The 15,192-nt window shown below is 39.1% G+C and overlaps 1 long non-coding RNA gene across 1 annotated transcript; it reads right to left on the reverse strand.

The window, feature by feature from the left end:
* Positions 1-7,823: 7,823 nt before the first annotated feature.
* On the reverse strand, positions 7,824-13,356 carry LOC121487515. The gene is made up of 3 exons (XR_005986852.1): positions 13,258-13,356; positions 10,272-10,385; positions 7,824-8,041 (listed from the first exon to the last, which is right to left on the reverse strand). It is a non-coding gene; the product is annotated as an uncharacterized LOC121487515 (long non-coding RNA).
* Positions 13,357-15,192: the final 1,836 nt, after the last annotated feature.

Below are 15,192 nucleotides of genomic sequence, written 5' to 3' on the forward strand. Positions count from 1 at the left end.
CACATTGGGCTCCCTGCACGGAGCCTGCTTCTCCCTCTGCCTGTGTCTCTGCCTCTCTTTCTCTGTGTTTCTCATGAATAAATGAATAAAATCTTTTAAAAATATAAAAATAAAAAAAATAAATAAAAAAAATTAAAAAAAAATATAAAAATAAAAAATAAAATTAAATAATGAATATACATGATGGTAGAGGCATACTTTCCTGGAAGTATATATGTAAGAAATTATCAATACTGTTTGTCTCCAAGGAGGGGAACCAGAAGGATCAGGAACATATTTATCACCATACATTTTCTTGCCTCTTCTTTATTTAGTAAAAAGCCTATTTAACAATCTACCTATTTAACAAATTTTTAAACTTTACTAAATTGCAACAAATACTAACTTTTTTTCTCCCCAAAAGATTTTATTTATCCATTCATGAGAGACAGAGGGGGGCGGGCAGAGACATAGGCAGAGGGAGAAGCAGGCTCCATGCAGGGAGCCTGATCTGGGACTCGATCCCGGGTCTCCAGGATCATGCCCTGGGCTGAAGGCAACACTAAACCACTGAGCTACCTGGGCTGCCCGATTGTTTTTGTTTTTTAAGTAGGCTCCACACTCAGTGTAGAGCCCAACATGGGGCTTGAACTCACACACCTGAAATCAAGAAGTGAGCTGAGATCAAGAGCCAGACACTTAACTAACTGAGCCACCCAAGGAGCCCCATTTCAGAGTTTTAATTTTTTTTTTTTAATTTGGACAATTTTGAAATTTGGACAAACATGAATTAACTCAATTTTTTTAAAAGATTTATTTATTTGAGAGAGAGAGAGAGCACATGCACTCGAGGAAGAGGAGAGCAAAGGGAGGAAGAATTTCAAGCAGACTCTATGCTGAATGTAGAACCCAATGCAGGGCTTGATCTCACAACCCTGAGATCAGGACCTGAGCCAAAACCGAGTCAGAAACTTAACCGACTGTGCCACCCAGATGCTCTGAATTAACTCAATTTGTAAATGCTATCTGAATAAGTCCTTTTATGCATGAATTATTCAACAAGTATTTACTCAGCATTTTACAATGTACCACACTGTATTATGAAGATTAAAATTCTTACTGTAATTCTATTCAGCAAGCAAATATCAATGCCTTTCAATGATCGAGAAGCCCTGGTTATTGAGGCCACAGATCTTGCCTCCTTCAAGCAGTGTGCTAACAGTAGAGACAAATATATGGTCAGATAATTACAGTATTGTGTGATAAATACAGTAATATAAGTATACACTATTAATATCAGAGCAAGAGGTAATTAACTTTGTCTTGGGGGACAGACACTATCAATCACCTAAAATACAGGAGATCTATATATAAAGCCATAGTCGTGGGGTGTAGAGAGGTACAAAGAGTGTCACTTCTAAATTCTTTTTTTTTTTTTAAGATTTTATTTATTTATTCATGAGAGACACAGAGGAAGAGAGAGAGGCAGAGATACAGGCAGAGAGAGAGAGAAGCAGGCTCCATGCAGGGAGCCTGATGCATTTCCAAATTCTTAACAAAAAGCCAAGCAAATGCCAAGTTCTCATTTTTTCTTGAACCCATCACAATGCTGAGGTCGGAGGGCAATCTGCCAGCCCCAAAACTAAAGAGACACAGGCATCTGCACGAAGAGATAACTTATAAACTCTGGCATGCTGAGATAAAACACAAAAGGATATTTATGAGTTCAACTAGTACGCGAGTAAATTGGTAGAGACAGTGTGCACTGGTGAGAGAGGGTAAAGTGCCCCCTGGTAGCAGGGCTGCAAAGATAGGGGTAATCCATATTTTTTGCAGGTTTTATCTTCATGAATCCCACCAGTCACTACTCACATAAAAGAAAGCAAGAATCCTAAGTCTCCCTAATGGTGCAGAAGTGGGAGAGGGAAAAAGGAGCTTTTGTGGAGGGGCATGAACTGCATCAATACTCTCCTCTATCCCCTCAAAGGAACAAAAGACAATCTGTGGGATGCAGCTTTAGCTTTCAAAGGACATTTATAGGGCAGCCCCGGTGGCATAGCAGTTTAGCGCTGCCTGCAGCCCAGGGTGTGATCCTGGAGACTCGGGATCGAGTCCCACATCAGGCTCCATGCAAGGAGCCTGTGTCTCTGCCTCTCTCTCTCTCTCTCTGTGTGTGTGTCTCTCATGAATAAATAAATAAAATCTTTAAAAAAAAAAAAAAGGACATTTATACCATTAAATGCTTATATTAAAGAAGAAAGGTAGCAAAATCCATAATCTGAGTTTTTAACCTTAAGAAACTAGAAAAAAGAATAAATTCAATCCAAAGCAAGCAGAAAATAGGAAGTAATAAAGACTAAACAGAAATCAATGAAACAGAAAACCAAATCAGTAAAATCAAGTTTTTAAAAAACAAAACTTAGGGGATCCCTGGGTGGCTCAGCGGTTTAGCGCCTGCCTTTGGTCCACGGTGTGATCCTGGAGTCCCGGGATCGAGTCCCACGTTGGGCTCCCGGCATGGAGCCTGCTTCTCCCTCCTCCTGTGTCTCTGCCTCTCTCTCTCTCTCTCTCTCTCTCTCTCTCCCCTCTCTGTCCATCATTAATAAATAAATAAATAAATATTTTTAATAAATAAATAATAAAATAAAAAATCAATAGGGTCACTCCCAATAGGCTTCGGGGGGGGAGGGGGGGACAGAAATGAATAAAACTCACAAAATTCTAGCCACTCAGTCCAAAAACAAACAGAGAGAGAGAAAAGACACAGATTACCAAAATCAGAAATGAAAGAGGTGTCATCACTAAAGACCTCACAGATTACTATGAACAACTCTATGCCCATAAATTCAACAATTTTAGATGAAATGGGTCAATTTCTTGAAAAACAGAGTGAATCAAAATTCACTCTGGAAGAAATAGCATGAATAGTTACATATGTACAAAGAAACTGAATATGTAGTTAAATAAAACCTTTTCACAAACTATAGGGCAAATTCTACCAAATATTTAAGAAAGAATTATCAATTCCATTCAATAAAGGAATATTTCTCAAAGATTGCTTGAAGCCAGCATTATTATTAATATCAAAACCAAAGACATTACAAAAAATTATAAGCTAATATCTGTAATGTTGATAGATTTTAAAAAAAAATCCTTCACAGGGGGATCCCTGGGTGGCGCAGCGGTTTGGCGCCTGCCTTTGGCCCAGGGTGCGATCCTGGAGACCCAGGATCGAATCCCATGTCAGGCTCCCGGTGCATGGAGCCTGCTTCTCCCTCTACCTGTGTCTCTGCCTCTCTCTCTCTCTCTCTCTCTGTGTGTGTGTGACTATCATTAAAAAAAAAAAAAAAATCCTTCACAAAATATTAACACATTGTTGAATCCAGCAATATATAAAATGAATACTATATATGGTCAAGTAGTGTATATCCTAGGAATGCAAATCTGGTTCAACATTAAAAAATCAATCAATGCAACTTACCATAATAACAAACCAAGAAAAAAAGCCATAATATAATCTTAATAGATTCAAAAAGAACATTTGAAAATATTCAGCATCCACTCATGATTTTTAAAAATCTCTACAAATTAGGACTAGAAGGTGTGTGGCTTAAATAGTGTCCCCTCAAAATTCACATAGACTTTGAATATCAGATTATGATCTTATTTTAAAAAGTCTTTGTCAATATATTTAAGAATCAAAATAACATCACACCGTTACAGGGTGATCCTTATAAGGGATTAAATTATATCAATTTTTTTAAAAAATAAATTGTATCAATTTTTTCATTGAGACATAAAAGAGAAGTCCATGTGAAGAGGGAGAGATTACAGTGATGCTGCCACAGCCAAGGAATGCCTGAAGCTATCCAGAAACAACATCATAATAAAGTACAAAACAATACAAAAAGTCAAGAAAAAAGAATAAAAGGAATACATACTGGAAAGGAAGTGAAACTGCAATTTGATTGTCTACATGGAAAATCCCCCCCAAAATATACCGCTCAAATCTCCTAGAACTGGTAGGTAAGTAGGCTACAAAGTCAATGACAGCAATAAGCAACTGGAATTTGATATATGAATTTTTAAGTTTATTTGTTTATTTATTTGACAGAGAGCACACAAACAGCGGGAGTGAGGGGCACAGGGAGATGGAGAAGTAGGCTCCCCACTGAGCAGGGAGCCAGATGTGGGGCTAGATCTCAAGATCTGGGATCAAAACCTGAGCTGAAGGCAGACATTTAATCAACTGAACCACCCAGGCGTCCCTGACATTTGAAATTTAAAAAGCAATACCATTTATAATAGCACCAAGTAAGAGAAAAAGAAAAAAAATACTTAGAGGTAAATCTAAAAAAAAGAAATCAGTGCTAGTTAATAACAAAATACTGATGAAAAAACAAAGATGAAAGGAGATACATCATGTTCATGGATTATAAAATGTTTCTCTCCAATCTGATTTACAAAAACCAATAGAATTTTAATCAAAATCCCAGGAAAAAAAGATTTTTTTGGGCAGCCCCAGTGGCACAGTGGTTTGGCGCTGCCTGCAGCCCGGGGTGTGATCCTGGAAACCAAGGATCGAGTCCCACGTCAGGCTCCCGGCATGGAGCCTGCTTCTCCCTCTGCCTGTCTCTCTCTGAATGAATTAATGAATAAATAAATCTTAAAAAAAAAAAAGGAAAAAAAAGACTTTTTAAAGATCTTTATTTATTGGGGGTGGGGGGTACAAACGGGTGTGAAGGATGGAGGGAGAGAGAGAAGCAGACTCCCTGCTGAGTAGGGAGCCTGAACTAGGGCTTGATCCCAGACCCTGAGATCATGACCTGAGCGAAAGGCAGACATTTAACTGACTGAGCCACCCAAGAGCCCCCAGGCAAAAATTTCTGTAGATATTGGCAGCTTATTATTAAAAAAAAAAAAGTTGAGGAAAGACAAAGGAACTAGAATAACCAAAGTAACTCTGAAAAAGAACAAAGTTGGAGAACTTAATCTAGCCAATTTCAAAACTTAACTATAAAACTAGGATAATTAAAACAGGTGGTACTGCAAAACAACAGACATAAAGATCAATGTAACAGAAATCAGAAATAAACCTGTACATATACAGTCAAGCTATTTTTGTCAAAAGTAAAAAGGAAATTCAAGGAAGAAATTTCTAGAAGAAAACAAAATCCAAGACCCACAAACCACCTGCATGTTCCTCCACAGGTAAATGGATAAACTGTACATCCATACAATGGAATACTCAGCAATAAAAAGGGCCAGAATATTCAGACAGACAACAATGGAATGAATCTCAAATGCATTATGTTGAGAAAGATTATACACTGTATAATTTCATAAAATATAATAATTTACTATGGATCATAAACCTAAAACTACAGAAACATAAAATCTAAAACTATAAAAGTTCTAGAAACAAGCACAGGAGAAAATCTTTGTGACCTTTGCTATACAAATATATCTTAGAGACGACACCAAGAACCTAATCCATTTAAAAAAAAAAAAGTTGACAAATGGATTTCAGAATTAAAAACTTCTGGTCTGGGATCCCTGGGTGGCACAGTGGTTTAGCGCCTGCCTTTGGCCCAGGGCACGATCCTGGAGACCCGGGATCAAATCCCACATCGGGCTCCCAGTGCATGGAGCCTGCTTCTCCCTCTGCCTGTGTCTCTGCCTCTCTCTCTCTCTCTCTCTCTGTGTGTGACTATCATAAATTTAAAAAAAAAAAAATCAAAAAAAAAAATAAACAAAAATAAAAACTTCTGGCCTTTAAAAGGCACTGCTTAGGTACCAAGCAGGAGTTTGTGCTTCTCCCTCAAGAAGCAGGCTCCTCATTGAGCAGGGAGCCCGATATAGGGCTTGATCCCAGAACCTTGGGATCATATTCTGAGCCAAAGGCAGATGCTTAACTGAGCCACCCAGGTGCCCCTTTATTATTTTTAAAAATATCTCATGGAACAAGTTGGGTAATACACCTGGCCTCAGAGAATTATTCTTAGCATCGAAAAATAGGTGGTATAATAAAATCATATATGCAAAAGGTACAAAAGTAATTCCTAAAGAAGAAATACAAAATGCCAATGAACATTTTTAAAAAGTTAATACTCTGATTTTTAGGCTGTGAAAAAAGACATTATCCAATGATTATGATTAAGACACTGTTGGGGGCAGTCCTGGTGGCCCAGCGGTTTAGCACCACCCCTGGGGTGTGAACCTGGGGACCTAGGATAGGGTCCCGCGTAGGGCTCCCTGCATGGAGCCTGCTTCTCCCTCTGCCTGTGTCTCTGCCTCTCTCTCTCTCTCTCTCTCTGTGTCTCTCATGAATAAATGGGTAAGATTTAAAAAAAAAAAGATTAAAAAAAAAAGACACTGTGTTGGTATACTCAATCTTTTTTGGCGGTATACCCAATCTGAAAAGCAACTTTAGAATGACAAACAAAAGCCTTTAAAATGTTCATACTTAATACAAATTCCTCTTAAATCTATGAAAGACTCTCAAAATATAAAAGAGATGTAAAATTAAAATCATGATGAAATACCATTCTTGGGGGTACCTGGGTGGCTCAGTGATTGAGCATGCCTTTTTCAGGTTGTGATCCTGGGGTCCTGGGATCAAGTCCCACATCAGACTCCTGAAAGGGAGCCTGCTTCTCCCTCTGCCTTTGTCTCTCCCTCTCTCTCTCTGTGTCTCTCACGAATAAATGAATAAAATCTTAAAAAAAAAATACCATTCTCACCTATCAGACTGGCAAAAAAAAAAAAACAAATTTGGGGAGTACAAAATAATACTGTTCCTACAGAAGGCAACTTAACATTACCTACCAAATTCAAATACATTTATTCTTTGGCCTGGAAATCCAAAGTCTAAATATTTATCCTGTGCCTATACCTGTATCCCATGCCTACACCTGTATGCATTGAAATATGTGAAACTTACTCATTATAGCATTGTTTGTAACAGCACTAGATCAGAAATAACACAAATGTTCATGTATAGAAATATTATGTAGCAGTAGGAATAAAAAAAAAAGAAAAATATCCATACATATTAATACAGAAAGATCTCCAGGAAATAATCTAAGTGAAAAAACAAGAACATAGGTAGTATGCTCCCTTTTATAAGAAAGACAAGAAAATAAAGAGTATATAATTGCTTTTGCTGATATCTGATTAAGGAAACCCTGATATTCAAAGAATCCAAATGGTTACCCATAGGGAATGGATGGAGATCGAGATAGCAAAACATCTTCATGTATGTATCTGTATATATGTGTGTGGTTTTGATCTGTGAACTGTATTACCTATTCAAATAATACATTTTTAAAAAGATCATTGTAGGGATCCCTGGGTGGCGCAGCGGTTTGACGCCTGCCTTTGGCCCAGGGCGTGATCCTGGAGACCCGAGATCGAATCCCACGTCGGGCTCCCGGTGCATGGAGCCTGCTTCTCCCTCTGCCTGTGTCTCTGCCTCTCTCTCTATCTCTCTGTGACTATCATAAGTAAATAAAAATTAAAAAAAAATTAAAAAAAAAAAAAGATCATTGTAAGGGCTAAATGAACTTGGAAACGTTACCTAACAAAATGTGTAGCACAATGCTTTACACACGTCCTTCTGCTAGTCTTTGAAATGTCATCCAAATGGTATAACATATACAAATAAAAGAATACCAAACATTTAGACTTAATATTTTCACCTCTAGGAATCTACCTTAATAAAAATCTAAAAATTGGACAAAGATATATATAAATAATAAACTGTTGAAACAAACCAGAAACACAAAACCAGAAAAATATTCAATAAACTATAGTACATCTATAGTCATAAGGCATTTTTAATGATAGAAAATGTTCAAAATATAGAACTTTATAATCTCAAATGGGGGGAATAAGGTAGTGGGGGCAGGGAGAGGGGAGTGGAGGGCAGAGAGATATATACAAAAATAAAAGATCTAGAGAAAGTATAGCAAATAAGCTTTTATAGAGGAACTGTTGATTATTTTTATTTTCTCTTTAATTCTTTTCCATATTTGTCAAATTTTCTTTTAAGCATGTAGTCCTGAAAAAGGAAAGAAAGGAAATGAGAGAAAATGGATCTGGGGATCAAGGAGGTACAAGCTAAAATCTTATTATTATTTGTACGTTTTTTTTTTTTTTTAAGATTTTATTTATTTATCTGAGAGAGAGAGAGAGACAGAGATGGTGACACAGAGCACAAGGGAGGGCAGAGAGGGACAAGTAGGCTCCTCTCTGAGCAGAGGGCCCAATGTGGGGCTCTACCCCAGAACCCTGGGAACATGACCTGAGCTGAAGGCAGACACTTAACCAACTGAGCCACCCAGGTACCCCTATTATTTGCACTTTTAAAGTAGGCTCCATGCCCAGCTTGAACTCACAACCCTAAGATCAAGGTCTGTCTGATCAAGTGTCAGATGCTTGGGGCACCTGGGTGGTTCAGTCCGTTAAGTGACTGACTCTTGATTTCAGCTTAGGTCATGATCTCAGGGTTCTGAGATCAAGCCCCATGCGGGGCTCTGTGCTCAGTGTAGAATCTGCTTATCTGTCTCCCTCCCCCTACTTGCATACTCTCCCTCTCAAATAAATTAATTTAAGAAAAAAATAAGAGTCGGCTCCTTAACCAACTGAGCCACCGAGGCATCTCTATTATTTGCACTTTTAGACAAGTTACTGAAGCTCTTGAAGCTTCCAGATCTTTCAAATGGAGATGATTTCCAAATTCCAAGGTTACTTTGTAGATTAGACACATTTTATGTATAAAGGACACACATGTCTTAAATGTAGTGAACACTAGGTAGTAATTACTATTTGTATACATCTTATCTGTGCAACATCGTTTCCAATGTACATATAAAGTTACACTGTATTTTACCCATATGAGATAGTATTCATTTTAATTGTTAAGCGAGTTTTACAAATGTTGAAATGTCAAAAATGATCATCTTGGATTTGATGAAATTTGATGTAACTTTAGTGATAAATGCTACCTACCATAAGTACCTTTCCCTTTAGTACAATGAAGTACAAATTCCATTAGAAGCACTTGTTAAAAATCAAGGGACCATTCTCATAGAAGATATAAAAGTGGATAATAAGTGCATGAAGAGATGCTCAACATCACTAGTCACTAGGGAAATGCAAATCAAAACCACAATGAGATACCAACTCATACCCATCAGGGTGGCTACTATCAAAAAGCCATTAAATAACAGGTTTGGGTGAGAATGTTGAGAAACCGGAACCTTTGACCACTGCTGACAGAAATGAAAAGTGGTGGAGCCACTATGGAAAACAACTTGCCAGTTTCTCAACAAATTAAACACAGAATCCTCATATGACCCAACAATTTCACTTCTTGGTAGATATCTGTAAGAACTGAAAGCAGGGGCTTGAACAGATATTCATACAGTCATGTTTTATAGTACCATTATCCACAAGAGCCAAAAGATGGAAGTAACCTAAATGAACAGCAATGGATGAATGGATAAGCAAAATGCAGGGAATACATAAAATCAAATGTTATTCAACCTGGAAAAAGAAAGAAATTCTGACATGCTACAAAATGGATGAACGTTGAGGACATGCTAAGTAAAATAAGCCAGTCCCCCAAAAGACAAATATTATATGATTCCATTTATGAGGTATGAGACTCCCTGCTCAGCAGGAAGTCTGTTTCTCCCTCTGCTTGTGCTCTCATGCTCTCTCTCTCTCTCTCTCAAGTGAATAAATCTTTTTTTTTTAAAGTAGGACTATTTTTCCTAAATTAATTTATTTAAGTAATCTCTACACCCAACATGGGGCTTCAACTCATGACCCTAAGATGACGAGTCACTTGCTCTTCCAACTTAGCCAGCCAGGCACCACAGGTCTATTTTTTAAAGTAATATGATCTCCTTTAAAAAGTTATGAATATAATAACAAAAAAAAACCATGAAATAAAAACCAAGTATTAAACTACCTTAATAAACATTTTGACTGAGCCATTTAAACCCTCAATTGAGGGGATCCCTGGGCAGCTCAGCGGTTTAGCGCCTGCTTTCAGCCCAGGGCGTCATCCTGGAGTCCTGGGATCAAGTCCCACATCATGCCTGCTTCTCCCTCTGCCTTGTCTCTGCCTCTCTCTCTCGCTCTGTGTCTCTCATGAATAAATAAAATATTTTTAAAATAAAAATAAAAAAATAAAACCTCAACTGAAATTTAAATACTGTAAACAAAATACTATGGTCAGAACAATAAACTTATTAATTTCACATTTGTTTTTGCTTTTTTACCTGGGAGAGAGAATAGTACCAAGACACAGGAAGATCAAACACTCTTAGTACTGCTGTCTTCAAGGAAAACTGTGATTCCTTTACTGTTTCTTCTGACATGACTCCTCTTCTGATCTTCATTAAATGAAACATAAAAATATATGAGCCACCAAATGAAAGATACAAATTCAAAATTTATCTCTATCAGTTTTTTCTTTTTGCAGTTAATTATTCATAATATTCTTCCCTGAAGAAAATTACGAGCTAAATTTATCTGAACTACAGGTTTATTTATTAATCACCAAAGCACCCAAAAATAAAGTGAGTTAGATTTGAACTATGAATTCAGATAGCTTATTTCCCTTAGAAAATTGCAAGTTCTAGATTCTCTCTTTTCTGGTTAAACATGTCAGCTTTTAAATGGTAATGTAAAATCAATTCCTTCCCACCTATTTCCTACAAGTAACAGGAGAGACAGGTGCTGAAGGGAATCTGATTGGAACCAGGACTCCTGGGGCCAGAAAGTAAGCTCAGTTCGCTGAACTTCAGAACTCAGGCACTTATTTTCCAACTATCCCATTTTAAAGATTTTCAAAGAAAGGCCACATACATGCTATAAAATTTTAGTATTTTTTTAATGCCTATTTCTATTGAAACCAGAGAAAGAGAAGTCAGATGTCTACAGAGAAGGCAGCTATCTCTCAGAAGGGCCCTTAAAGATAGCAGAACCGTCACAGAAACACGATGGTTCCGGCTCTGGGACAGAAACTCCATTTTACCTGTGTACCTAGCTGGACGCATACTAAACAAAGTCACATAATATTGATGTATAAATTAGCTTACAAATTTACCTATTTATAGTAAATATGCTATCTACTAAAAGAAAACCTATATATGTCATCAAAACATACCCTCTCTGAAATAAAAAACGGTAAGGAGCTAAATTAAAAAAAAAAAAAAGTTATAAAGGCTCCCTGGTGAGCATAAAATGAATGGGTCCTGAAGAATATTTTATCTAGGCCAATTAAAAGCCTGAACCGGTCTCTAGTACACAAGAGAGTAGGCTTCTCCAGTAACCAGAATCTTTATGTCTACCAAATTTAACATTTCTTTTCCTCCAATAGGGCCACAGGAACATAACTAAAGAGAAAATAAAAATCATTAGCAATCTCTCTATAAAAGCTTATGGGCTGGCTATACTTTAAGTCCTTAATTTCTGGGCAGCCTGGGTGGCTCAGTGGTTTAGCGCCGCCTTCAGCCCAGGACGTGACCCTGGAGACCCTGTATCGAGTCCCACGTCGGGCTCCCTGCATGGAGCCTGCTTCTCCCTCTGCCTGTGTCTGCCTCTCTCTGTGTGTCTCTCATGAATAAATAAATAAAATCTTTTTTTAAAAAAAAAGGCCTTTATTTCTGCATATATTTCTCCTCTTTTTGTAAACTCCAGTAGACTATCCATTTCGGTTAATATCCTTTCTTCAGACAAGTATCAAGTCCACTGATTAAGTAGCAGTTTCCTTCCAAATCAAACACAGTTAATACTTGTTAAGGTGGGTTACTGCTAACCTTACTCCCTACTAGTGACACTCGCAGGGTATACACTTAATCTCCCCTCAAACATATTCTGATTACAATGTTCAGGCTCAGTATAATTCTAATGGAAGTACATTTATTCCAGCCAAAAAACTATGATATAAACATTTAACTGAGAAATACAAAGCAATCCATGAAGAAACAAACAAGAGAAAAATGGTCCTCTGGAGAACAAGGCTGGCATGTAAGAAAGGTTGGGCAAGGAATCATTACTTTTCATTATAAGTCTTCTCAAATATTTGATTTTTTAAGCACCTGTATTATTTTTTTTAATGTTATACTAAAAAGAAAAATCTTAAAAAAAAAAAAAAGAAAGCACACTTATCCCCTCCGCCTCCCAAAATCCACGACTTCTTGAGGAACATTTTTAGTAACTGAAGATTCTGGATCATTAAGCTATCTGTGCTACAGTTAAAAAAAAAAAAAAACTGAGTAATTCATCTAAAGGGACTTTCTCCATCATAGAGGGTTCCAATTTTTTAAGCAGAGGAGAAAGAAACATTTCAATCTAAGCTGCCGCGGCTCCCTTAAGAGTTCTGACAATTTTTTTTTTTTTTTTTGCATTCTCATTTACCTCATTCCATTTAACTTAAAATCACTGGAATGATTCCAAACTTAATAATTGAATAAGGTTAAAAATAAAAAAATAAAAAAAAAAACCAAGCGTGTCAGTTGTTTTCATAAGTATTAATTAAAATGCACACTAAAATAAATAAAATAAAATGCACACTAAGGCGGTTTAATTCTTATTCAACTTTGTAGAGTGCGTCTAAAACATCACCCAAAATACTATATTATGTAATATTACTCGCTCCTTTCCAGCTAACCACTGCAGAGCTAAAAAAAAAAAAAAAAAAAAAAGAAGAAGAAGAAGAAGAAAAAAAGGTGTGATAAGTAGTTTCCTAAACCCCCTAAAATTCTACTCTACACCTCGGACTTTAGAATTTAAGCAAGCAGGAAAGTCTGAACTACACGCACACACACACACACACACACACCCAAAAAAATGACGTGAAGCCTAAACCCATGCAACCTAACTGTGAGAAAAACATAGCAAAAACGCTTCGTCGGCAGCGCTGCTAAATCAGCAACGACGCAGGTCTGCGCAGAGCTCGGTCTCCGGGAGTCCTCCCTCGGGACTGCAGACGGGGAGCGACGCGGGTTAGACGGTCCCGAGGCCGCAGGCCGCCCGGGCGGTCCTCACCGAGAGCACCTGCCGAGGAGGCCGCCCCGCCCCGCCCCGCCCCCCGCGCCCCCGGGTCAAGCCCCGTGCACGCCCCGCTCGCGCCGCCGCCCCGCCGCCGCCCAGGCCCCGCGCCGCTCCCCTCGCCCGCCCCGCCCCGCCCGGGCCCCGCCCGGCTCGGGGCATTCCGGAGCCCAGCCGGACTCTGCGCGGCCCCGGCCCGCCCCCTCCTACCTGCGGCTGCCCCCGGCCAGGTGCGGCTGGCCCACGCCCGCTTCCCCGCCGCAGCCCCGCGCTGAGCCGCCGCCTGGCCGCGGGGGCGGAGTCCTTCCGGGGTCAGGAGTGGGAAGGTGGAGAGAAGGTGGCGGGGGCCTTCTAGCCTTGCTGCGTGAGGGGCTACGTGGGAAGCCGCTCCCGCCATTTTTGTTGAGGGCAGGAGGTTTCCGCCTCGCCTGCTGCAGCTGAGGACTGCTTGGGAACAACTGCGGCTTGACGGTGCTGCCAACTGGCAATCGCATTACGTAGCCCTTTTTAGGGGCTCTGGGACTATTCGTTGAATCTAGTGAAAACTAGGAGACTTTACCCCCAGAAAAATGCACCTAGACACACTCATACATTGTTTTATTTTTTTTGTTGTTGTTCATTCATTGCTTTTTATTTTATTTTATTTTTTTCATATATCGTTTTAAAGGAAAAAATGCAAACAGTGCATACAGGTTCAGACGCCCCAAGCCAACCCACGGAGCTCAGGTTGAGAACTTCTACTATAGATCCGCAGCACTTAAGCGAATGCATGTTAAGAGGTATTCTAACCCTGTATTGAGGTTGGGTTTTTTTTAAGATTTTATTTATTTATTCATGAGATATATATATATATAGAGAGAGAGAGAGAGAGATTGAGAGAGAGAGGGGCAGGGACACAGGCAGAGGGAGAAGCAGTCTTCTTGCAGGGAGCCTGACGTGGGACTCGATCCCAGGTCTCCAGGGTCACGCCCTGGGCTGAAGGCAGGGGCTAAACCGCTGAGCCACCCGGGCTGCCCTGTTGGAGGTTATTGATTTAAATTTCTGTTTAGTTTTTCTCCACATTTCCCACTGAATTAGAATATATAAACGAGGCCATCCCTGAGTCGTTAGGCACAGTATACACTGTTCTGAGGTCCTAACACACAGTAAACACATGGGCCAGGAGGGGGGATGTGGAGAACCACTGCACACACAAAAAAATGCTGTTTCCATGTGCAGTCTCAAGGCAAAACATTCCATCAACACTGCACATTTTTAACTTCCAATTGCTGAGCACATTTGTGGTGAAGTGTCAAAATAATTTTGTAAGGATAGCTGAAACATGACAGTAGTTGTTACTATTCCCACCTAAGGAGCAGTAATGAATAATCATTTCTGTTCGTTTCCAAAATTCCTTTTTTTTTTTTTTTCTTTTTAGATTTTATTTATGTTTTGGAGAGAGTGAAGGAGTGAGAGAGAACATAAGTAGGGGACAGGCAGAGGGAGAGGGAGAAGCAGCCCCCTGCTGAGCAGGGAGCCCTATGCCTGGGGTGGATCTCAGGACCCCAGGATCATGACCTGACCCCAAGGCAGACACTTAACTGACCGAGCCACCCAGGTGCCCCTTGTTTTAAAAATTCCCATATAGTCAAATGGAAAAAAAGGAGAATGACCATACTGATGTTTGACTTTGGTAGGTGAATAGTGACTGAAAGTCCACATAGTTCCATGTGAAAATGTTTTGCACTTGTAAAGTAAATGGTGCCATTGACATTTGAAGAACCTGGAATTTGTAAGGCTGTCTTTTGTTTATTCTCCCAATCTCCTTTGGGCTGCCTCCTCCCTACTTCCCACAATTTCTGAACATTCAGCATAATGGGAAGAGCAGTAGTAATAACTACCACTTAAAGCAACTTTGCTGAGAACATTATCTCTTTTAATCTCACAATAAACATTATACTAATACATACTCAATATGGATTTTACTCTTTAGCAGGGAACGAGGAATGAAATATTTTTGTTACTTTTCTAAATCAATGTAATTTGCTCCAAGCCTCCCTTCTCCTGGGTTGGCAGAGTACATAATTGCTAAAATTAATGAAGGGAAACCTCACTAAAGTGGACTCAGGATGATGTAAGGAGGGGCTGGAAGGGAAAGCTGTACCA

Source organism: Vulpes lagopus, chromosome 3 (assembly GCF_018345385.1).
Source record: "Vulpes lagopus strain Blue_001 chromosome 3, ASM1834538v1, whole genome shotgun sequence".
In the NCBI taxonomy this organism is placed as follows: domain Eukaryota; kingdom Metazoa; phylum Chordata; class Mammalia; order Carnivora; family Canidae; genus Vulpes; species Vulpes lagopus.